The sequence below is a fragment of the Solanum dulcamara genome, chromosome 8 (assembly GCF_947179165.1).
Source record: "Solanum dulcamara chromosome 8, daSolDulc1.2, whole genome shotgun sequence".
Lineage (NCBI taxonomy): Eukaryota > Viridiplantae > Streptophyta > Magnoliopsida > Solanales > Solanaceae > Solanum > Solanum dulcamara.
The window spans coordinates 63,887,414-63,914,311 of NC_077244.1; the positions used below are offsets into that span (position 1 = coordinate 63,887,414).

General features: G+C 34.4%; 3 long non-coding RNA genes across 4 annotated transcripts; 2 read left to right on the plus strand and 1 right to left on the minus strand.

The window, feature by feature from the left end:
• Positions 1 to 2,913: 2,913 nt before the first annotated feature.
• LOC129900716 (uncharacterized) lies at positions 2,914 to 5,192 on the minus strand. The gene is made up of 3 exons (XR_008769673.1): positions 5,011 to 5,192; positions 4,106 to 4,147; positions 2,914 to 3,268 (listed from the first exon to the last, which is right to left on the minus strand). It is a non-coding gene; the product is annotated as an uncharacterized LOC129900716 (long non-coding RNA).
• A 710-nt stretch (positions 5,193 to 5,902) lies between these two features.
• LOC129901523 (uncharacterized) lies at positions 5,903 to 21,011 on the plus strand. Its single transcript, XR_008769850.1, has 6 exons — positions 5,903 to 5,979; positions 6,071 to 6,493; positions 17,919 to 17,986; positions 18,417 to 18,548; positions 19,228 to 19,385; positions 19,555 to 21,011. It is a non-coding gene; the product is annotated as an uncharacterized LOC129901523 (long non-coding RNA).
• A 78-nt stretch (positions 21,012 to 21,089) lies between these two features.
• On the plus strand, positions 21,090 to 25,987 carry LOC129901522 (uncharacterized). Of its 2 annotated transcripts, XR_008769849.1 has the most exons (3): positions 21,090 to 21,337; positions 22,576 to 24,904; positions 24,979 to 25,987. It is a non-coding gene; the product is annotated as an uncharacterized LOC129901522 (long non-coding RNA). The 2 variants fall into 2 exon arrangements; XR_008769848.1 differs by lacking the exon at positions 21,090 to 21,337 and having other exon boundaries at positions 21,348 to 24,904.
• Positions 25,988 to 26,898: the final 911 nt, after the last annotated feature.

The window sequence follows — 26,898 nt, forward strand, 5'->3', positions numbered from 1 at the left end:
AGAAGTTGGGTGTATCCAATCAAGAGGAAGGCAGATGTTTTTTCAGTTTTCAAAGAATTCAAAGCGCGGGTGGAACTTGAATCTGAGAAAAAGATCAAGTGTTTGAGGACAGATAATGGAGGAGAATACACTGGTGATGAATTTAATAACTTCTGTAAACAAGAAGGTATTAAACGACAGTTCACGGTGGCATATACTCCACAACAAAATGGAGTAGCAGAGCGGATGAACAGAACCTTGTTGGAACGGACAAGAGCTATGTTGGCAACTGCAGGGTTGGAAAAACCATTCTGGGCAGAAGCAGTCAAAACCGCTTGTTATGTGATCAATCGGTCACCATCAATCGCAATTGATCTGAAAACGTCAATGGAGATGTGGACAGGAAAACCAGCTGATTATTCTCGCTTACATATATTCGGAAGTCCTGCTTATGTTATGTACAACACCCAAGAAAAATCAAAGTTGGATCCAAAATCCAGGGAATGCATTTTCTTAGGGTATGCTGATGGAGTCAAGGGGTATCGCTTGTGGGATCCCACAGCCCGCAAGGTGGTAATCAGCAGGGATGTTGTATTTGTTGAAAACAAGATACAAGCAAAAGAAGGTAGCACTTCAAAAGAAAAATCAGAGACTACTACAGTTGAAGTTGAAGAAATAGAAGAAGTTCCAGTTTCTTCTGAACCAGCACCAGAGCACGAAGAACAAGAGCAAGCTGAGATCGAAACTCCAGAAGTTCGACGGTCAACTAGAGAGAGAAGAGAACCAGCTTGGCACTCAGATTATTCTATGGAGAGTAATATTGCATACTGCCTATTAACAGAAGATGGAGAACCTTCAACCTTTCAAGAAGCTATGAAAGGCCAAGAATCATCTCTGTGGGTGGCAGCAATGCAAGAAGAAATTGAAGCTCTTCATAAAAAAATAAAACATGGGATCTTGTTCAATTACCACAAGGAAGGAAGGCCATTGTAAACAAATGGGTCTACAAGATCAAACGCAATAGTAATGATCAAGTGGAGAAGTATCGTGCAAGATTGGTGGTGAAATGATTTGCTCAGAAAAAAGGTATAGACTTCAATGAGATATTTTCTCCGGTGGTTCGACTCACAACAATTCGAGTGGTCCTGGCGATGTGTGCTACATTTGACTTGTACTTGGAGCAGTTAGATGTCAAAACTGCATTTCTTCATGGAGATCTTGAAGAAGAAATTTATATGCTCCAACCAGAAGGTTTTGAAGAACAGGGAAAAGAGAACTTGGTTTGCAGGTTGAACAAATCTCTATATGGTCTCAAACAGGCGCCGAGATGTTGGTATAAGAGATTTGATTCCTTCATTATAAGCCTTGGATACAACAAACATAGTTCAGATCCTTGTGTTTATTACAAGAGATTTGGTGATGAAGATTTTGTTATTTTGCTGTTGTATGTTGACGATATGTTGGTAGTAGGCCCCAACAAAGATCGTCTCACAAATTTAAAGGCACAGTTGGCTAGGGAGTTTGAAATGAAGGACTTGGGACCAGCAAACAAGATTCTAGGGATGCAAATTCACCGAGACAGAAATAATAGGAAGATTTGACTTTCTCAAAAGAACTACTTGAAGAAAATCTTGAGACGCTTCAAAATGCAAGACTGTAAGTCAATTTCTACCCCACTTCCTATTAATTTCAAGTTATCCTCAAGTATGTGTCCTAGCAATGAAGCAGAGAGGATGGAGATGTCTCGAGTACCGTATGCATCAGCAGTGGGAAGTTTAATGTTTGCCATGGTATGTACAAGACCTGACATTGCACAAGCAGTGGGAGTGGTTAGTCGATACATGGCTAATCCTGGTAGAGAGCATTGGAATACTGTTAAGAGGATCCTAAGATACATCAAGGGTACCTCAGATGTTACAATGTGTTATGGAGGATCAGACTTTACTGTTAAAGGTTATGTTGATTCAGATTATGCAGGTGATCTTGATAAAAGCAAGTCCACCACAGGTTATGTGTTTACTCTTGCTGGAGGAGCTGTAAGCTGGGTTTCAAAACTGCAGTCTATCGTGGCTACATCTACGACGGAAGCAGAATATGTAGCAGCTACACAAGCTAGCAAAGAGGCAATATGGATGCAGATGTTATTGGAGGAACTCGGGCACAAACAAGAGAAGATTGCTCTATTTTGTGACAGTCAGAGCGCTTTGCATCTTGCAAAGAATCCGGCATTTCATTCAAGGACAAAGCACATACGAGTTCAGTATCACTTTGTTCGTGAGAAGGTGGAAGAAGGCAGTGTGGATATTCAGAAAATTCACACTAATGACAACCTAGCAGATATGTTTACGAAGCCGATCAACAGTAATAAGTTCATATGGTGTCGATCTTCTATTGGCCTAGCAGAAACGTAACATTGCAGTAGTTGGGTAGAAAGGATGGTGTGAAGAGTTAATTGATTCTCAATTAAATCTTCAAGTGGGAGAATGCAGAAGTCAAAAAAAGGGGCTGCCTAATGTCAAAAAGGGAGGCACAGCTACCTTATCAAATTGTCAAAAAAAGGGGCTAAGAGGCAGCAACTTTGTTTGACAAAGTTGGCTGCAGATTTGGGAAAAGTTGGCTGCAAATTCTCCTATAAATAGGGTCTCTTGCCCTCATTTGAAATTATCCTAGAAAGAGAGAGTAAGAATACAAAGAGAGTTATACACCAAGATAAATATTGTAGTCTTGAGTGTCCTCTTTAGTAGTTGTTCCTTTTACAAGAGAGAAGTGTTAATTATTGTTTTCTCCTTGTATTTGAGAGCTGTGTTGTCACGACCTAGCCCCGTAGGCCGTGACTAGTGTCCGAATTGGACACTCGTATACACACATATTATCTATTATCAATCGACAATTAAACACGATATAGAATTTATATGGGTAGCACGTTATCTCAAACGGTCACTTATATATATACCAAAATCAGCTATTTCTTGGGGAGTCTTAATTGTCAAAAATAAGATAACATAATATGTAAGCCGACAAGGCTTCCATTCTGAATGTAAACGTCCAAAAACATAAGTCATACTAGTACACCGGACAACATCTATATACAACCCACTCATATGTCTACAGACCTCTAAGAGAATTAACAATAGCATATGACGGGACAGGGCCCCGTCGTACCCCTAAATACACAAATATATACATTATAAGGATTAGTACCCAAAGTTTGGGCTCCGAGACAATAGAGCACTTCAAACTCGTTGAGTAGAATCCTAAGTTGGCGGCTCTCCAAAATGAGTATTTGTACCTGCAGGCATGAAATGCAGCCCCCCGAACAAAAGGGGGTCAGTACGAACTATGTACTGAGTATATAAAGCATAAAATACCGTAAAGGAGATCACATCTGAAATAAAGATTCAGGAGTCAAGTATCATAATCAATAAATCACTGTACCTGTGTCTTATAAAATGAAGACATGCATATCATCATATATCGTACCTAGCCCGTTATGGGACTCGGTGTCACAATTATATCAATATATCGTCATATGTATATATATACCATACCCGGCCCTCTAGCAAGGGACTCGGTGAATAGAGTAGTGTACACTGATACCGTACCCGGCCCATTATGGGACTCGGTGCCATAATCATATCGTCATATCATCATAATATCATATTATCATATCACGTACCCGGCCCTCTAGTAAGGGACTCGGTGAATAATGTAGTGGAATCCATACATGATAACATACCCGGCCTATCGTAGGACTCGGTGAATAATACCATAACAATATGCACGAATAAGGTATCATTAGCAACCTTGCGAAATTTGATCATTATCGGAGACTTAATAGAATAAGCAAAATAGTCCATCATTTGAAACCCAAGACAATAGTCATTATGAATCACACCAATTATGAATTATACTAAAATATGAATTATACCACAACATGAGTTATACCAACTAGGATGGCTGGAATCATACACATGAGTCAAGACATAACAATATAAATTTTGAAAAATCAAGAACGGTAGCCATCCGAGTATATCTACGAATAAGAGTTTCTTTGGAATTTAAGCATACGTCATTCGTTCGTTTCATATGGATCATGCCAAAAGAAGAAAATGTTAACTTTACATACCTTTAGCGTTTATACGTATATGTTGTCCAATATTGTCTCAACCTATATTAAAACGTTAAGCACTATGATTAAGCTATGGACAAGAATAAAACGTAGTTTATCGTTAGTAGGTTATTTCTAAAAAAAATTGGACAGCACCTCCCCTATACCGCTCACTTTTCCCACTTTCAAATCAGCCATATAATCATCAACCAACATCAACAATCCAAAATATTGACACAAAATAAGATTTATTATTCATGTTACCAAAGCAGTAAATTCGGAATTCAAGTACCTCACGTTGTATCTAAATTTTGAAAATGAAAACGGCAAAACTGGAATTTATAACCTTCATGAAACATTTAGATCTCTGTCTTAAGTTTCCAATGCAAAAGAAATCAACTCAAAATTCATTTTCTACAAAGAGATATCATCAAAATACGAACAGCTATACATGAAGGAATTTTCAATCCAGAATCTGGACAGAATTTGTCTTATGATTCATGCTCAGTTTTCGACATAATAACAGCAGATATAGACTAAGACATAAACATAAGAGTTGTAGGTACGTGTATTAGCTTTCCAAAACATGTTTAATATCTAAAATCTAAGGTCTACACAATGAGATATTCCAGAATTACTACCAGCTACTCAATTCCAAAAACGGGTTTGAACATTCACAATCTTCATACACCTTTTTCCTCCAAATTCAAGAACAACAACTCATCAACAACATCAAAATAATATCAACCATTATTATACATCATCACTAACCTAATTTCATCCATTTAATCTACCTAAAACAACCCTTTAACCCATAAATCTCAACAAATCACCAAACTAGTTTATAACACTATTTTCTCCGTTCTAATCCGTTAAAACTCTAACTAAACTTGTTAACAATGAAAAGGAAACTTTAATATTACCTTAAATTTGCAGCACCACATAAAATCTTCTCCTTATTGGTTGATTTCTAGCTCAAATTGAAGCCAACGCGACGTACAACAATTTTCTCTTCATGAGCTTCGGATTTTGGGACTTGAATTTTGGTCGGATTTGGGATTTTTCTCAAGAACTCCCTTTCTCTCTCTCTCTGGAAATTTCCAGAATTATGTTGATCTTTGTATGAAGGAATAGTTACAAAAAAATCAGATTTAATTTTGTGGGTATTGGGCCTGACCCGAATTAGAATTGGGTTGGGCCGAATTCACTATTTAGTTTGGCCTGTCAGACTTAAAACGTCTATATCTTATTACTCCGATATCACATTTCGTCCCACGACCTATGGTTGGAAAGATATTTCAATTATCTACAACTTTCATGTTGAGAGTTTTCCCAAATTCTCAAATTATAAAGAGGTTAGGGCCTCCCGAAGTCAGCTTACCCGAAACGTGACTTTAAGAAAAACATATTTGATGGCTTCTATTTTGATTTGGCTTAAGGGTCCTTCTTGAGATGTATTTTACTACACATAAATTATTCATATAACTTGGCATCTACAACGAATCATGTCATTTTAAAATTCAAAATTAAAAGTCCTTGAATTTATAATCGTTACCTTACGAATAATCCAAAATGCAAAAATACGGAATGTAACATGTGTACTCCATATTTTTATAGTGAGATCCTTCTACCCCGTGGTTTTTCCCTTCTATCATTTAGAGGGGTTTCCACGTAAAATTCTCGTGTCCAATTTATTTTCATTATTTTCATCATATCAAACTTAAATTGTGGTGCTTCCTCCCCCAACAATAATTATAGCAATATTTTTAATAAAATCGGTGAATAGTTTTGCTATAGTTTAGGGGGCATATTTGACTTAGCCAGTAGTTGATTAGGTGTTTATTGTTCTCAAATTTCTGGAAAAAAACGAAACAGTACTTCTGTTGAACTCGGTAAGTCTTCAAACTTCATCAGAACTTAAGCTTAGTTTGTTGGATAGTTGGGTATCTTTTTTAAAACTTTTTTTTGATGTTTGGAATACAGGAAAATTATGAAATTTTGTGTACAAGAAGCAGAAAAGAATTTCTTCTTTTTTTTTTTGTTAATATTCCTGGTGAATTTTTGGGTGTAATGGAAGGAGGAAGGTAAAGTATGATTAACTGTAGAGTTACAATGGTGGGTTCAGATGCTTCATCAGACTACCACGTGACTGGATCTGCTCAACCAGCAGTAGCAACCCAGTCGGGTGGGGGCGTGGGTGTCTCACCAGCACCGGCAGTGACTTTTCAGAAGAAAAACCGAGGTAGACCCAGAAGTGATGGACCAAAATGGGTCAGTAGCCACGCCTATTTCTGTAAAGCCAATTTCATCCGCTGCACCTTCTCAAGTGATCGATTTTTCGTCGAAAAAGAAACGTTGGGTCAGCCATTACGGTGTATCAGCCCAAAGTTGATGTTGCGAATTCAGGTAAAGATTAAAAACATACCTTTTGGATTAGTAGAACTTATTTTGTTTCGTGTGCACAAGTTCTGTTTTTCTATCTGCATTACATCTGTGGTTGCTTACATCAAACTAATGAATATAAGACATATGTCTCGCATATAAGTTCTTTAAAACTTAACTATGATTATGTAACTTGCATTTTCACTCTGATTTGTTGATTCTTCATGTTAATTGGTCAGTTAGGTGTAAACACCGGATGGGAATAAGTATTGTATGTCAAAGGGTGGGGTTTTTTGGGTTGGTCTGAGAAATGGGAAATTTTAAACTTATAGATGTCACTTGGACATGAGTGTAACTGTGGAAGTTGATTTTCTTGATTTGGTATAGTGATCTCCCTGCTGCTAGGAATAGACTAACGAAACAAGTACATTCACTGATCTATTGCTTAATGATAAATGGCAGGATTTAGTCTGAACCTCCATAATATACTGCTTTATAAAGGAAAGGGGTTGTGTTAAATGCCATTTCTTACCTGATGGCTCAGCTACTTTTACTTCCTACTGTGAATTCTAAGTAACTAAAGTTTTTGGAAGTCCCTTACTTGAATAAACAAATTTATTTTTCTTATTTCATACCTTTGCCCCAAGAATAATGTCACTACTATTGTTTGGAGAACCAAAACATTTTTTTTCTTTGAGTACAACTTTTCATATATCTGTAACTATTAAAATTATGGAAAAGGGTAAAAATTACTCTTAATGTATGCAAAACTCACCAAATTGTTCCTTGTTAATAGTTTGGCCCAATCATTCCCCTACCATTACTTAATTGGACCAAAAATACTTTTATTTCACACAAAACTTAACATAAGACTAATAAGGACATATTTGGATCTACACGCATACTTTAACGGCATATTTGGTCCAATTAGTTCCTAACTTCAATTATGCAACAACGTGAAGTTGCATTTATGAAGCAATTTGGTTAAATTATATTGAATTTTCTCATCAATTTAAGGCATCATATAGGCAATTAAGAGCCATTTTTAAACAACTTAATTTTCCATTTTGTACAATTGAAATTAGAAGTTCTAGGTAAAGGCACAACCACCATAATATCATAAAACAAGAAAATTCATTACATTGTGGTTTGAAGCATACTCTGATTTTCTACTCTAAAGACACGTACATTTTGGAATATGTATGTAAATTTGAGTCCAGTTAAACTATGATTAGTTGGTGGGTGTATTGTTATTTATTTTTTAATCACTAATACAAATTAAATTTCATCAAAGTTAAATGTGAAAACTAAGAGCAATTAACTCATACACACTTTGAGTATTTTATATAAATACTTGCTAGGGAAATCACTTATTACTTTATTGATCTTAAGCCACACACTTAGTACTACATGGCATTAAGTACTCATTGGTGTAGGAGTACAAAATTCTTAATATTTTGAAAATTACAACAAGCCCAGTATAGTCTCACCATGTCACGTTTAATTCGTAAGAGTGTGATAATCTCTTTACACGTGATTTTATTATAACAAAGATTGATCTAATTGATTCACAAGTTCTCGAGATATTTATTTGTCTTGGCAGCTAACTTTATAGGCAATACTTTCATATGAAGAAGTATTATGTTTGGCGTTCTGCATAATATGGTACATACCTATTCATTCTTGTGTCTTGATTTTTTTAAATCTAATTTTAGAATCACGAGTTTGATCATAAATGTTGAATTATGTGCCTTCTATTTAAAATTATTATGAGGTGTATTTTCTCATTCTGGAAATTCAAGAGACTAATAATATATAAAGAGATTGATAGATTGTAATATTCCATAATATTGTGAGCATATCTTAAAGGATTATGTTATTGAATAAATAAATTGTCAAGTCACTATATGTGGTGTTATCCTAGATATACTCTCGTGATGTTAAAATATTGTTAACTAGATAAATTGATTATGACATGCTTTGTTGAAATCTTATTATGGATTGATGAATATAATTTGAGCTATAAGATAGAAGGAATGTGATACGTTATTTGACCCTAAATTCATGTTGTGAATCTATTGGCATACATGTTTCGTATGGTTGGGCACATTTTTGCTTTTCTCTAGGATTGAATTAGTTTGGTAATTTAAAGTGAATAGTGTGCTCCAAAGCAATATATTTACTTTGATTTGGGAGGCTTATTCCAAGTTGTGGGATTTTTATTGAATTATTACATACAATAGCCTACCCAAAAGGGGGTTTATTGTGGGATTTAATTTGATGATGGAGTGTGAAGTCGGAAAAGAGAATACCTTATTTTAGAAAATTCATCTGTCCAAAGGGGATGAGTTTTCTGATACTAGAATATTTTCTCGTTACCTGCCCAAAGGGGTAAATATTGTTAGTTGCCATTAATTTCCTTATATCACATTCATCATAATTTTGCCCGAAGTTATTATGAGGCCTTAGAAGAGAATATTTTAGTTTAGTAAATGTGTCTGCATAAAGGGGATGAAATTTCTATTATTGGAATATTTTCCCATCATCCGCCCAAAGGGGTAATATTGTTAAGGCTCATATTAACTTTATGAGGAAACTAGTTGTGTTATACTCTTAGGACACGTTTGGTGTGATCGATAAAGTGAGATAATCCTGTGATAAATTTTTACTACCCCTTAATCTTTGTTTGGTTGCAAAGTTTGCAATAATTTATCCCAGGATTAATATTTAGTCTTGGGATAAGTTATCCCTCCCTCTGGATGAAATAATAATTTATGCATCACTTTTCATATCGTTTACACTTATGGAGGGTATTTATGTAAACAAATAACTTATTCTTAGAAATTAGGCAATATATATTATTTTTAATACAACAAATCAAACATTCAGGATAACACAATCAACATTGTATTGGGTAACATTCCGACATATATTATATCCCTTATACTTATGTTTCTGAGGTATGACGTGATAAGCAAACTGGACAAATTGAGAAGATTCTTTCTTTGGGAGGGATCAGTGCGGAGCATAATTTTCATCTGGTGATGTGGAAAAGAGTTCTACGGCCTAAGGAACAGGGAGGACTAGCCATAAGAGACTTTAACAAACATAACAAGAGTTTGCTAATGAAATGGTGGTTGAGATTCAGCCAAGGATCACCAGCTTTATGAAAGGAGGTGGTTATTACTAAATATGGAAGACAAGACAACTTTCACTACGAATAGCAGAGATCCACATGGAGTGAGACCTTGGAAACACATTGACAACATGAAGGATGATTTCTTCCAAGAGGTGTCCTTAGGTTGGGAATGGTATTAATATCAAATTCTAGAAAGATAGGTAGTTACTCAATCTTCCATTGAAAGAGTCTCACCCTAGGCTCTTCTTAATTGCTACAGATCCAGATTCCTTTGAAAGAGTCTCACCATTTCATTAGCAAATTGAACAAATTGAGAAGATCCTTTCTTTGGGAGGGATCAGTGAGGAGCATAATTTTCATCTGGTGAAGTGAAAAAGAGTTCTACGGCCTAAGGAACAGGGAGTACTAGGCTTAAGAGACTTTAGCAAACATAACAAGAGTTTGCTAACAAAATGGTGGTGGAGATTCAGCCAAGGATCACCAGCCTTATGAAAGGAGGTTGTTATTGCTAAATATGAAAGACAAGACAACTTTCAGTACGAAGAGCAGAGATCCACATAGAGTGGGACCTTGGAAACACATTGACAACATGAAGGATGATTTCTTTCAAGAGATGTCCTTAGGGTTGGGAATGGTACTAATGTCAAATTCTAGAAAGATAGATAGTTACTTAATCTTCCTTTGAAAGAGTCTCACCCTAGGCTCTTCCTATTTGCTACAGATCCAGATTCAATAGTTGCAAAAAATAGAGATGGCAACATATGGGACCTTCATTTGGACTAATGTCTGGCTCTTCAAAATGATAACGGCACAATATAAATTAAAAGATTAACCCTAACAAGAGCAAAGTAATAAGATGCAGCACTTCAAATGTCAATTTACCACCGAAAGTATCTGGTTGACGAAATGTGACACTGGAGATTACACCAGTTACTGAGAGAATACATATTGATCGAGACCCTTGTTAAGAGAATGATAAAACCTTCATGCTGACATCCTAAAGAATTTATCAAAATATGATCAATTTGTTATTGAGATGTATTGACAAATTTCCAATTCACCCGTTTTTCATAGTAGTGGGTGGCCGGGGTGTTAAATTGCATTGTCATTGTTCAGGCAAAAATATGCATGCACTACCATTTTCAGGTATTACAATTTTATTGAACACCCATCAATAATCAAGTTTGTTTCTTACAAGAACCCATTAAATGCGACAATTTGGAGGAAAAAAAGAAATTTGGCATAACTAGCAATGTAAAACAGATTGGAAAAGAGATAAATCATATAAATCTTGAAGAAAGATGAGAAGGGGATTGTACATGCAACTCATATCATGCAGACTTAGTAATGCTATAAAGAGAACTTTCACAGGACTAGCTTTTTTGATAAGGCTTTCAAAAATACTAGATACAACTAACAGTTCACCTCTCCAATATTAACAGTGATAATATGGGCCGTAAGATTACCATGAACCGGCTAGAACTCTTTGACCTGCATAAAGGACTTAGTATTAGTAATGTAAAATGAACCTTCAAATATACCAACATTCAACTAACTGAACCATATTCATAAAATTATGCTTATGACAATTTTAGAATATTATCTACAAATGCCAAAGAGAAGAAAAGGAAAATATAAAAGAAACAAGTCTCGATTAGTTTATTGCAAATTTAAAGCAGACACATTCAGATTAATCAGGTGTGATACTCCGTTATAAGAAAATCAAAATAGTATGTTCCCCTTCTGAAATACATTAGTATATAACAATCCTTCTCTCTCACTACCACCTTTATAATAAATAAAGCATATAACAATCCTTCTCTCCCATTACCACCTTTATAATGAATAAAGGAGAATAATATTCGATGGAAAATATTACATATTAACATACACAACCACTTCTATTGTGAAGTGTAATAAAGAAAAGAATAACATCTAGTGAATTGGTTATGAATAACATACAAGTCGGTCCTTACATAGGAGTTAGGTCATTTGAAATTATGAAAAAAATCTAAATTACTTGGATTTAATCATTATCAAAATCTTCTCCCAAACCCCAATTTGGAGTATATAGATCATATTATTTAAATTTTCCATGCATATACCTGATCCTTGAATCTTATGATAAATTTGATAGAATTAAGTTATTAATTCAAACAAGGAATCAAAACATCAAAAATTCATAAGAAACCTTTCTAAATCTTTTGATGATTTTGCAGATAAGCACCTTATTGGTAATGTTATCAGAATTATGTGATGACTGCACTGTGGGAAGTGTTCAACTAACTTAAATTGTCAGCTGACCTGGCGTTTTTTTTGCGAAAGAAAAAAAATTAGTTGCTACTGATTAGAGGTTTACGTAAGCCCCAGAACAAGTCAGTTAAATTCGAAATGCTAGCTAAAATCACAGTACGTGAGAGGCGTGGAATAGATTGGACTGTTAGACTTGAGCTCTTTGATTGAATGTGTAAACACATGAAGAATAGTTTTTTTGGCCCAACCCTAGTCCATAGATTCGAAGCTCGGGGGAGGGGGAGATGGACTTGTCTCTTTATCATACTCCTACTTAAATACCAGAATTTGTGTCAATGGAAGAGTTCACACATGTGATGTGCACCCACCAATCATTCTCTGGATATGCCTTTACCACTGAACCAAAACCATGGAGGCTGAGGAAATAGAAATTTGGGCAACAATTTACATTTTTGTATTCATCTTGATAAAATAAAATTCTAGCGTGGTCAATCAACAGATTTGATGACTAGATAAGAAGTATTTGTCAAAACACTAAGCATGCAACAAGATGGACAATGCATAAATAAAAACTCTCATTAGAAGTAATGGATGGATACAAGACAATAAAAAATTGAGTTGTAATCGCATGTCTTAAGTCCCTTCTAGTGAAGCAAAAGTCTTTAGGTACCTTATATACTCTCAAACATTCTGATAGCATATAAAGTGAGAAAGGAAGAAAAATAACTCATATCAAATTAATGATGAAACAAGATAGCAAGGCTCCTTATATAGGATTTTCAGGTTATACTTATAAGTTAATTTATAAAGCCGAGATTATTACATAGATCAAAAACACCATTTAATATTAGATAAGACGCATACCTCTAAAACTATTTGGTTCATTAGTGATAACGTCCGTTTGGCTACATATTCTCATTGCTCTTCCTATAGTTCGTGGTGGAATGGGCTGATTTCCTTGGGTTAAGGAGACGAGAGAATCTATCCATATATTTATAGGCATCATGCCTCGACCTAATGAGCCTCCGCAAAACATGTTCAGGGACCTACACTATTGCTAGTCCATACAAATAGATGAAGTCATTCAGGACCAACAAGGAATCTAACTTATAGACAGCTCAATCATGTTCACCAACTATATTTATTTAGGCCGTTAATAAATGGCAGTAATTAAGTTAATGTTAGTCCACATTTATTGAAAATTCCAACATTCTCCCATTTGGACAATCATTAACTTAATCTTAAATTTTTTTAAAAGTATAAAATAAATCTTATTTTATGATTGAGCCGTCTATAAGTTGGATTCCTTATTGGGCCTGAATCACTTCATCTATTAGTGCGGACTAGCAGTAGTGTAGGCCCTGTGAAGACCTAATAAAACATGCTTTGCGGAGGCCAATTAGGTTGAGGCTTGATGCCTATAAATATATGGCTAGATCTCATCTCACCCCCTTAACCTTAAGGAAACCGCCCCATTCCACCATGAACTGTATAGGGAGCAATGAGAACACGTAGCCAAAAGCACGTTGTCACTGATGAACCAAATAGTTTTAGAGGTATATGTCTTATCTAATATTAAATGGTGTTCTTAATTTATGTATTGATCTCAACTTTATAAACTAACTTCAAGTATAACCTTAAAATCTTATATAAGGAGTCTTGTTTCATCATTTAATTTGATGAGTTATTTTTCTTCCTTTTTCTCTTTATATGCTATCAGAACGTTACAGAGTATATAAGGTACCCAAGGATTTTCACTTCGCTAGAAGGTCCTTTAGTCATGCAATCACAACTCAATTTTTCACTGTCTTGTATACATCTATCACTCCCAATGAGATTCCATATTTATGCATTGTCGGACGCTTAGTATTGACAAACTTTCTTATCTAGTCATTAAATTTATCGATTGACCATGCTAGAATTTCATCTTATCGAAATGAATTAAAAAATGTAAATTGTTGCCAAAATTTCTACTCCTGCAGCCTTCAAGGTTTTGGTTCAGTGGTAGGTAGGGCTGTAAAGGGCAAACCAATAAACCGAACCAAATCGGAAAAAAAACCCGACTAGTGGTTTGGTTTGACTTGGTTTGATGTTTGGAAAAAAAATCCGATCATTATAGGGTTGGTTTGGTTTTAACTAAAAAGAGTCAAATCGAACTCAATCCGATCCGATTATAGATATACTACTTTTAAATTATGTTATACATAAAAATATTTATTAAAATGTAATTTATAAATATTTTTTAAATTTTTTTTATAATTTTTGTTTTCTTTCTTACATTTAGATTTGGATTTGAGAAGCCATCTAAATAATATACAAAAAAACCCATCTTATAAAGTTATATTATAAAGTTAAAACTTCAAACAGTGTTTTGGCTCCATCTTATATGTTGATATTTTGTACTAGAACTCTTTTTAAGAAGCACTGCTCTGTGCTTTTTATTAGATACTATGAAAAACTCGAGAAACCCGAAAAATCCAAAAAAAAACAAAAAACTCGAAAAAAAATTAATATCGAAAAATCTGACTTTTATTGGTTTGGTTTATAGATTTAATAACCTGACACAAATAGTTTAATTTGGTTTGTAAAATATCCGAACCAACCTGGTCCATGTATACCCCTAGTGGTAGGGATGTAGCCAGAGTGTGATTGGTGGGTGCATGTCATGTGTGTGAACCCTTCCATTGACACAAATTTGGTATTTAAGTAGGATAAAAAGACAACCTCCCCTCCCAGCTTTGAATCTGGGCTTCGGCCTAAAAAATTGGTCTTCATGTGTCTTACCAATTTGTCAAAGAGCTCAAGTCTAACACTGCATCTATTCCACGTACTATGATTTCTGCTAGCATTCCAATTCAACTAACTTGTTTCGGGCTTACATAATTGTCCAATCAGTAGCAACTATTTTTTTCTTTCGTAAAAATGAGACTAGGTCAGCTGACATTTTAAGTTAGCTGAACAGTTCTCACAGTGCAGTTAGCAGTGATATAATCTGATAACAATATCAATAAGTGCTCATCTGCAAAGTCAGTCAAAAGATTTAGTAGGCTTCTTATGAGTTTTTTGGTTTTGATTCCTTATTTGAGTTAATAACTTAATTTTATCATAAGAATCAGGTATATGTGTGGAAAACTTGAATAATATGATTTATATACTCCATATAGTGGTCTGGGAAAATGTATCTAGATTTTTAGTTAATTGTACATGGTTTTTGTCACGCCCCGAGAGGGTACCCTAGACGTGACCGGCACTCAGAGACCATTTTTGGCTTCTGAGAGAACCACTTGGTCTCATTTCTTATTTATTCATCAGCGGAAGACTTAAGAATACTAATGTGGGCTTGTCATAATCAAAGGAAAAATAGATAATTCTTAGAAAAAGTAGTTTCTAAGGAGAACTACTCCGATTACATCATCAGACTCTGTCTATGAAGCCTCTAATACTCTTAGATGGTGCCAATGACATGTCCATGACTACCTCAAAAGAAACATCACACTCAACAATAATAAAAGGATAAGGAGTTTCTTCGAATACAAGAAGGACTCACCAAATAGCCGAAAAGAAATGATCTTCAACGATGCGCCTGTTGAGGATCTCTAACACCTGTATCTGCATCATAAAACGATGCAGGTCGAATGACGTCAGTACGTGGAATGTACGAGTATGTAAAATGGCAGGAAGGTAAGGACATATATCAAGAAACTCCTCTCAATAAAACTCAGCTCAGAACTCAACATCATCTCAACATCATCTCAACATCAATATGTAATGCAAGTTTAAAATATAATAATAGAAATAATAGTAATAAGCAATGCTTACTCAGTTGGGAGTTTCTCTAACCGACAACCATCACTTATGAGCTAGCGATGATACAACGAAGCGATGTCGTTGCCACATCCATCCAATACCTTGCCAGGGTAAAGGACATCACCATCTTGGATCCACTCATCAAAGTCCTCTTTTTGGAACTTAAGAGGCATAGCCTCCATCCTACGCTGGCTACGTAGTTCTGGGGTTTGAGTTAATTAAATTCTTACCCAATTCGGTGCTCAATACTACTCCCAAAATATGTGCTCATATTAAACTCATCATCTAGTCTCATTGGACTTTAATTTAAATCATCAAACTCATCTCATTTCATGTTCATCAATCATTATACTTTAAAAAAAACATCATTTACATCTCATCAAAACATCTTTCTCAAAATATCATTTGCTCAAATTCATTAGAACTCAACTCTTTTGCTCTTTTAAAACTCAATAAAATACATATATAGTATTAATTCATATAACTTTCTTTTTATCAATGAAAATAATAAAAAGCTAACATCTTTACTCAAAACATGTATAAAAATATTCATGAAAATCAAATCAAGTAGGATTCATGGGAAAGTAGCCATGAACAATAATTCCAATAATAATAATATTAATGCATAAATATACCAAACTCAGTAGAAGAAGAATTAATTCATTTAGAATTCAAGATTTGGATAAAACTCAACTATAACTCAATTATAATTAATTTAAATATTGGGCGCATGGACGAACTCAATTCAATGCTATGAAAGCCTTACATACCTTAAATCGGAAGCTTTACTTCGAATTGGAACACTCTTGGATCCCTAGCCTTTTCTTCTCGCCGGTTTATTTTGTGTACTATCCGGAGTATAAGAATCACCGGAGTAGTATTTTTATACTACTAAAACTAAAACTATATTTGAGAAGGAGTAAAGAAGTATATAGAGAGAAGAGTTGCTTAAGAAAGCTTGGTGAATAAAATGAGGAAATAAGATGGGTATTTATAGGTGTGGAGGAGGGACCTAACAATAAATAAACATAATCATAAAGGATGATCTTGAAAATTCAATGAAGAATTTTGATGTCATGGATGATGTCAAATGGTTCTAGATCTTTGTATGGTAGGTGAGATGAAATGTCTTTTAACGGAATATCCATTTTCGAAGCTGCGTTTGAATAAAATAAATTCCTTATTAGGATTTGGTATCTCATAAGAATTGTAGATATAGAAATCTAGTTTCAGTTAGTTCAAGAATCATCCAATTTTGAGCATTTTACATCGAGATATGAATTTTATTCTACAAACACTCCATTCTGTCACAGCACTATGTCTTGCAAAGATCAATTTATTTGATCTACTTAAACTCCGAATCTTAAGATATGTTCTTCATGAAAGTTGTAGGTAATGATGTTGTGGTTACTCAGAAATTTGAATCACCTAATTTGGACCATCCTATGAAAAGTTATGCCCAAATTACTTTAGGCATGAGAGAACATGATCAAAATACTTTTAGAACATGATCAAAATACTTTAGAACATGATCAAAATACTTTAGGCATGAGAGAACATGATCAAAATACTTTTAGAACATGATCAAAATACTTTAGAACATGATCAAAATCTTTTCATGCCTTCATATAAGGATTTTTGATAACTCAACAATTTAATGCATTTAAAAGCCAATATAAGTTAATATAATATATGTAATTAAACTTTAAATATTTAATAATCTTTGCATTTGGAATCATGATATGAAAATCCATAAAGTTTCATGCTTGAATTAAATAGAAAATTTTGGTAATTCATTTGGACTTCATGAATGAAAGGATCCATGAATCAATAACATTTTAAGGGGTGTTACAGTTTTGGTAATGATTAAATCCGAGTAGTTTTTAATAATTTCAAGTCTAATTTGTCTGTTATTCATCACCAATTCACTAGATTCTATTTTTTTCTTTATCACACTTCACAAATAGAAGTGGTTGTGCATTTTAATATATAATATTTTTCGTCGAGTATTCTTCTCATTTATCGGGGAACTTACTATTTTGATTTTCTTTTACAAAAGTATCACACCTGATTAATCTAACAGTGTCTTTTTTGAACTAATCGAGATTTGTTTCTTTCTCTTTGTCAGCGTTTATAGATAATATTCTAAAATTGTCATAAACATAATTTTATGAAATATGGTTCTATTAGTTGATTGTTGGTATATTTGAAGGGTCATTTTACATTACTAATACTAAGTCCTTTATGCAGATCAAAGGATTTCTAGCCCAGTTTGTCGTAAACTTACAGCCCATATTATCACTGCTTATATTGGAGAGGTAAACTGTTAGCTGTATCTAGTAACTCTGGAAGCCTTATCAAAAAAACTTGTACCTGTGAAAGTTTTCTTTATAGTACGACTAAATCTGCATGATATGAGTTGCATGTACAATCCCCTTCTCATCTTTCTTTAATATTTATATGATGTATCTCTTTTCCAGTCCGTTTTACATTGCTAGTTATACTAGATTTCTGATTTTTTTCTCCAAATTATCGCATTTAATGGGTTCTTGTAAGAAACAAACTTGATGATTAATGGGTTTTCAGAAAAGTTGAAATACCTGGAAATGATAGTGCATGCACGTTTTTGCCTTAACAATGATAATGTAATTTAAACCACCTCCACCCTACACTGTGAAAAGGGAGTGAATTGTCTGTTTGCCAATACATCTCAATAACAAATTTCTCATATTTTGATTAATTCTTTAGGATGTCATCACAAAGGTTTTATCATTCTCTCAACAAGGGTCTTGGTCAATATGTATTCTCTCAGCAACTGATGTAATCTCCAGTGCCACATTTCGTCAACCAAATACTTCTGATGGTATAGTGACATTTGAGGTACTGCATCTTATTACTTTGTTGTTGTTATGGCTAATCTTCTGATTTATGTTGTGCCAATATCATTTTGAAGAGCCATAGACATTTGTTCTACACGTGAGGCTCCTTTACATGATGTTCTTTTCTAGCCTATGAAATAATGTGATACTATGCAATTCTGGTAATTAGGTGTCAGGAAACGTTATTAGTGTATTGATGAAGTATTCAGCCTCAGTATTCGCTTAAATATTAAAGCTTTTTTGTTCTTCCACTTTTCAGTTTTATCTTTGTATCTCTAGGTAAAATATAGGTTAATTTTGGAAACTACTAGATCTTTTCTAATAATGTGAATGACTAATCAGATTGAGAGCGCTGATCTTATTTGATGAATGAATAATCACATTAACGGCAGGCATATCATTTGTTGAAAGAATGTCATTGAGGAAATTGATCTTATTGGTGTACTTTTTTTTTATTCTAAGGCACGGTGCTTTTGTTACCTTAAAACTTTTGTTTTCATTCTTTTACTGCCTTGGGTGTGGGCCATGTGTGTTTTCTTGTACATATAGACTATGGTATCATCCAAGTCCCTCGAATAGGTTTTGTGATAGGCATTATAAAAGAAAACGTGATTTCTCTATCAGTTTATTGTCTTTGGTTGACATTTGCGTATAAATTTACTCTGCCATTCTTCCAATAGAGCCAGTATGATATACTTTCTCTAGATCATTTATTCATTCCGAGACTGGAGGACTGAGAAGCCTATATGGTGGAATGAGTGTGATTCTATCAAGCCTCGATGGGCGTATCATTGGTGGTTGAGTTGCCGGTCTATTGGTAGCTGCCAGTCCTGTGCAGGTATTGATTCTCCTTTATTCACTGTCCTATTTATTCAATAGGAATCACTTTGTTCTTGACAACAAATAGATGTAATATTCTTGTGAACAAATTATTGAACTTACTTTCAAACACAGTGGTTTTCAGTTATAATAGTTTGGCATATTTCTCTTTGTTGCTATGAATTCAGATCGTTGTGGGCTGCATCCTTCCTGGAAATTAGCATGAGTAGACGTGAGCTGCATATCATTCGCTTCCTAGTGATCCATATCCAGTGAGGTCTTTTAAGTAATCTGAACTAGTTTTCTAGAAAGTACTTCTTTTGCCTTCCCATCTGGTGTTTCGTATTAGAATTGGGGAAGTACAATGGCCCCGAAAAAGATAATTTCCATTTGTTGTTAAGGTTTCCTTTCTAGTTTTAGCAAGTGTCAAACCTCTTCTCGTGGCAATGCATGTGAACTGTTGCAGTTCCTTTGCGACACGAAATATTTTAGCATTGACTTTTCGGGACTTGTGTCTTATATTGTTGCCTTCACGGCAAGTCTTTGGCTATTAATTACCCTTTCATCATAGTATATGTATTGGGATTATACATTCATAGAATGCAGATACAAGGGAAAAGTGTCCACACTCATGGACGAATCTAGGATTTGTAGAACATGGGTGGACCACTAAAAAGAAGAAGATTAAAATGCATTAGGAGAGACCATAGATTCTTGTGCTCCATATTCTGGCCTTAAATTCGCCCCTCTCCCATATGAGAGTAGTAGATGAGACATTCTAGACTACTTCGTCTTACATTATATAACGATGTTTGATTAGAGATGAAATTCTTTTTTAGAAATAAAGAAAGATCTGGGAAGAAAGAACGTTTTCTTTTTTAGTTTGAGATGGTATTCTGGTTTTATTAATAATCTTGTAGGAGCAACCATAATCAAACATGATACTACAAAATATTCACCAAAATTAACAGTATAAAGAATCATATTATTCTTATTTAACTCTCTTCTGGTCATCTCCAAAACCTTCTTTTCTCCTTGATATTGTAGACCTTCCCTATTACTTTCAGAATTTTCATCTTGTCCATCTTTATTTAAAGAAGATTGTACATCAAACTTATTTACCTTTCCAAGAGTAAGATCCTATTGAAGGTCATGCTCGATTTTGCGATATTATACCTGTTAGGAATATTGCAAGCATGTTCTTTATCTCCTCCAAGAAACCACCATGCTGTCAATTATGAATTTCTTGATGTCTTGCTGAAATTCTTGGTAATAGATGATTGCAGCCATGATTTGTGTTGCTATTCAAGAATTGATTGGCTCTGATACCAATGTTGTGTTTTTAATCGACTAAGCACACTCCTGAATTAGTACATAAGAAACTAAAAATGGATTAATAGCTTCTAAACAGTTAAAGGATAATGGAAATACAAGAGTTTAGAGAAAGATGGGAGAGTTTATTTCATTTTCAATAAATAAGAGATACAACTACTTTTTCAATTAATAACATATCAATACTTTGATATAATAAAATAAAGGGGTATTCCCTCCAACTATGCCCGAAATTCCAACTTCACACATTAACTTCACTAACGCCTATTACCCCTGAACTCATTTATTTTATAATTTCGTGCATCTTATTTGCATATGTGGCACACTGAACTAGCTAACTTGCCGTGGTTGTAAACACGTGCGGACCCCATAATGAAAGAACTTTTGACTTCCCCTTTAACTTTACATTTAACATTTTATTTCCCCTTTAACTTTTTAACTCCCTTTTAACTTTACCAAATCCCCTTTAACTTTACCAAAGAGTCGACTTTACCAGCTGAAACGCCATTGTTCTTGGTGTTCGAAGTTCAATTTCTAGAAATTCAAACTTGATTTAGGTACTCAGTGTTCGAAGGCTATCTAATCTTGGTCGTAGTCGAATTCAAACACTATCTAATCTTGGTCGAGTTTATACTAAAGGTTAGTTTTTTCTTACATTTATTTTGTTTTTTGTTAGTGTTATACTTAGATTTTGTAGGGTTTATGTTAAATATAGATTTAGATCTTTGTGTGAAATGTAACTTTATACTCATTTGTTAGGGTTTATGTTCTGGTGTTAAATATAGATTTCGATCTTCGTAATATTACTCGATCTTTGGAATGTTACTCGATCTTTGAGTTAGGGTTTCTTTATTGTTTGTTATTCAGTCGTGTATGTGTGGGTTCACCTTTTAAAATGTAAAAAAGACAAGAAGACAAAGATGAATCGGGTATTGTGTCTGTCTGGGATTAAAGTAAAATAACCTAATTTAACAAGGCAAATATGAGTTGGGTGTTGTGTATGTGTAGGGTTACAGTAAATGACCTAATCCTAAAAAGATTGATGTTTCTGTGTCTGGTCTATTTGTGTGGGGTTATAGGTGTGTCTAAACTGTATTTTTAGTTGTAAAGATTAATGTTTTTCACATTTTGGCTTAAGAGCATGACATTATACATTATATTGTTTGTACAGGGTTAGGTCAATTAATATAATTCAATGTCATTGTTCCAGTTCAAGGTTAAGTTCCCGATGGGATGATTGTTCCTAAACGTTTAATTAGTTGAATTCGATTTCTTTACTTTGACATTTGATTATCTGTTTGGGGTTATATGTGTGTATGTGTGTGCTTTTTTAGTCTATTAGTGATTTGTGTTTAATTGTTGTTTATGTTTATGAATATAGGTATGAGTGAATTTACATTTATTACTTTAAAGTTTTATCATGATGGGGCCTTATTGTTTGAAGGTGAGGAAGCAAGATATGTGGGTGGGTTAGTGAGTGGATTTAAAAATGTTGATATGGATACAATATCATATTTTGAGATTAAAGACTACATTAAAGAACTAGGGTATAACTCAAATTGCAAATTGAGTATCATGCCACCAAACAGTTGCATTTTAGGAAATATTGATGATGATGATATTCTATTGGCAATGTGTAATTTTTTGCAAAGTGGGGCTACTTTGGATGTATGTATATGTGCACATGCTTGAGGAGGAATTTGGTGCAGTTTTTAATAAAGTTGGGACCACTGAAAATTGTGCTACTCAAAATATTGAAGATAATGAAGTAGGTGACGCTGCTTTAAATGGGGTAGATGTGTATCTAAATACTACCTCAAATATTCCTTCTATATCAGATCCTACAGCTTCAAATAATGATCTATCAAATTTTGCAGATAGGGATTACTCTGTAAAAGGATCTGATGAGTCAACTAATGATAATGGGGGTTCTGAAAATAGTGAACTACTTTGAGATGACAATTATGAAAGTGATGTTCATGAAGAGTTAGTAAAGCTTAGGGCTGAGAAAAGATCCTTTTTGAGGAGGAAAAGAAGAGAGAGAAAACCTGTAGACACTGAAGAAATACCATGTGGTAATGCTGGACCAGATTTTGAATTTGATGAGACTGTTATTAGTAAAAATACTTTAAAAGGAAGGCTAGAGGGTGATGAACCATATTATGCAAGTTTTGATCCTTGTAGCTTTGAAACTGACACAGATGATAGTTGTCTTGAGGAAGGTGAAAAATGAGGTTAAAGCTGCCTAAAACAAGAAGGAAAAAACATACCACAGATAATGTTAGATTTGATCCCAACGGTAAGATGATAGTGTGGCAGTTGGGTATGATTTTTTAAAGTGTGAAAAAGATTAGATTGGCAGTCACTAAATATGCAATTCAAAGAAGGGTGCAGATTGAGAAGTATGTGGATGAGCCAACTAGAGTAAGAGTAAGATATTGCAAGAAAAACTGCAAATGGTTATTGTATGCAAGTCTTGACATGCAACTAATAACTTTGTTATCAGGACTTACAAACAAGTACATCTATGTCAGAGTAGCTCTAGAAATTACTTGTGCGACTCTAAATTCCTTACTAGTGTTTTTAAAGATAGAGTAATTGAACAATCAAATAATAGAGTGTTCAAGTTGCAAGAGTTAATCAGGAAGAAATACAAAGTGCATGTTGGTAAGACCACAACTAAAGGAGCAAGAGCTAAAATTCTGAATGAAATTATGGGTGATCACATTAAGGAGTTTGGGAGAATTCTTGATTATAAGGATGAACTGTTAAGGTCTAATCCTGGAAGTACTTAAGTGGTGAAGCTTGGTGAAGTTAATGAACTTGGCATGCCAGTATTTGAAGCATTTTACATATGTTTTGAAGCACTCAAGATGACATTCATGTCATGTAGAAAATGCCTTGGGTTGGATGGTTGTTTCTTGAAGGGAGTATCCCGGGGTCAATTACTTATTGCAGTGGCCAAGAATGGCAATAACCAAATGCTTCCACGTGCTTGGACTATATAGAAAATGAGAACAAAAATAGCTGGAGTTGGTTTATTTCTTTGTTACATAAAGACTTGGTATTAGGAGATGGAACTAGTTTCACCATCATGTCAAATATGCAGAAGATAAATACTACTACATTTTGTTGGTTCACTCCTTTTCTTTTTTTCAAATAAATTATGTAATATTTGTTATAACTTGTACGGACTGGGATATAGCTATTAAGGAATTGTTACCAGTTTGTGAAGAAAGAAAGTGTTTTAGGCATATCCTAGCAAATTGGTCAAAGAGTTAGAGGGGCTACAAAGGAAGAATCTATTCTGGAAGTGTGCTAGGAATACTTTTGAAGCTGAATTCAAAGAAAATTTGAAAGGGTTGTCTAAATTAGGTAAGAATATAGTGGATGGTCTACTTTACTATAATAAAGAATATTGGTGCAAAATGTCTTTTAATTGCGAAGTCAAGTGTGATGCAGTAGATAATATTATGTGTAAGAATTTTTAATGCTTGGATCTTGTCGGCAATGCATGAAACCATTATGAACATGCCTGAAGAGATAAGGGTTAAGGTCATGATTAGGTTAGCTAGGTTAAGTGAATTTCCAAACTCTTAGGTAACCAACTTCTCTCCAATGAAAATGAAAGTATTGGAGGCCAATATTGATAAGTCAATGAGGTGTAGCATTGAGTTTGATGGGGTAACATGATATGAAGTTGTGGATGGATACAAACAACACACTGTGTGTTTGAGAAAGAGGGAGTGTAGTTGTAGATCTTGGATGTTGAAGGGAATACCATGTGCACATGTCTTAACTGTAATGTTGCGTAAGCAATATGATCCACATGATTTCGTTCATCCATGTTACTTTAAAGAGAGGTACCTGATCACTTACTCATATTTCATGCAACCTATGAATAACATGCCAATGTGGCCAGAATCAACAAATCTTGTCGTTGCTCCACCAATGATCAAAAAGTTGCCAGGAAGGCCTAGAAAGTTGAGAAGGAAAGAGGCTAGAGAAACTAGGGTGTCTGATAAAATGCCAAAAACTTATGTAACTATGACATGTAGTCTTTGTCATGTTAAAGGTCGCAACAAAAGAAGATGTCATTTGCTAAGGACTGATGGAGTTGGTTCTACTGCTAGGGAATAGAGTGCTACGACTAATTCAACTATTGCAAAACCATTAAGGTCAAGAAAGGAAAGGGGAAGACCAAAGGTATATTACTATTTTGTCAATTATATTTCAAATTTGATCAACTAATATAATATATATGTTTTTTTCTATATTAGAAACCAACAAGTACTAAAAGTGAGCCAATTGCAAAAAGGAGGAGAGGCGGACCTAGAACTACTGAACCAAGATCACCAAGGCAAGGTGCAAGTGCAAGCGCAAAAGTAAGTGTATCAAGTGGTGCACTTAAAACCGCTACACCTCATTCTAACAAAAGACCAAGTGAATCAAGATCACCAAGGCAGGGTTTAGGTGCAAGTGCAAGTATATCAAAGGGTGCACCTACAACTACTGCACCTCATCTTAACAAAGACCAACTACATCAACATCACCAAGAACTAGAAGAGATAGAGGAAGGGGTAGGGGAATGAGAAGTAAATCAAGAGGAGTTAATCATCCACTTGAAAGTTGGTTTACATGTTTTGAAGATAGTACAACACATGATGTAGGCCAGAATTCAAATGCTGCAAATGTTGCACCAAAGGATGCTCGAAACACAACCCAAATTAAAAGGCCATGAGTAACTGAAATGGGTGTGTTTCAAGCTGAAAATGGGTTCAAAACTTTCAATGGAAGTATTATGATGCATTCATAATGCTTGTTCACTAATAATAACTTCAACTTATACAATTAATTTTTCTGTAGCCTAGACTGTCAAATAGCAGAATTTTATCGATTAGACCAAAAAGAGTGTTGAGATCATCAGTTATAACTAGAGATATTGGTTTCAAATCAATAAGTGGATTGAAGTGGAAAGGAAATCAAGTAATCACAAAAGGTAGGCTCCAGGAGATTAGAGATCAATCCAAGCCTTCAAACTTGAATACTTCCTCCTCTTCACAGCCCCGAGACCCTTGGAAACTATGATGCTGATATCAATGGAGTTTGTTCAGAACTATTTTGGTGCCACTAAATTACTTTTTTTTTGTTTGAAGGAAAAACAACTAAGATACTATTTTGTTTCTTGTTTGAAGGAAAAATAACTATTCCTTGTTTTTTGTTATATGTATGAAATAGTACTGAAATTCTGATATTGAATGCAATGTTGAAGCTTTGTCTTGCTCTTGAGTTGTGTGTTTCGAAATTGGTTATTTTATGAGTGAGATTTTACCATTGCTTTAGTTTTTTCAAAGCCTGAAAAAAGTACTTGCTCAATGATCTCTTCAAAACCTCTTCAGGCTGTGCATTGAATTCCTACATCTACAAACTTTACATGTGGTTGTTGGTGAACAACTTGATATGTCTTTATTTTAATAAACTCTATCTCCATGAGATAATTTGAATAGGTTGTGTTTGTTTCTCATAAGTTGCCACGTCTCGTATTTTCATTTTTTTGCTTGTCACGTAATACAAATTTGAATTCATTATCACACAAAATAAAGATGTATTACATACTATGGTAGAGCAAACAGAGGTCTCATTACCATACAAAATTGTGCTCTGTTACATAGGGATACCCTATTACATAACATACTATGGCAAATATATTTGATTTTTCTTCAACTTACCTACTTGATTAGAAAACTAACATAGATGACAACTACACAAATCATCAAACACCAAACAAATTTCACAAAAACTCGACATGAGTTTCTTTTCATCTTCATATGATTCTCTTTCAAATCACCCATTTCTTTTACATTGAAATTATGAAGCTGTTCCAATTGTGTCTTAACACGCTCGTAATTTTCTTCCAACTCCTTAATCTTGTTCATGAATCTTGAAAGAATAAACTGAGATCTTTCATCAACTCTCTCCTTGTCTCTCCATCAAAAAAATTTGCAATTCGTGGCCTCATATTGAGGACAAGACCAAAATCTTCTCCCCGAATTTTTATTTGACCAAGAAGTCTGCATTTGCAACAAAATGTCATGCTTGCATCGCACTTTAGCATTCATCATTGGATCATTCTCATCCATACACAATTTATTCTACTCGGATTTTGTCATTTCTAACCCTAAGTGAATAAAAATTAAAAT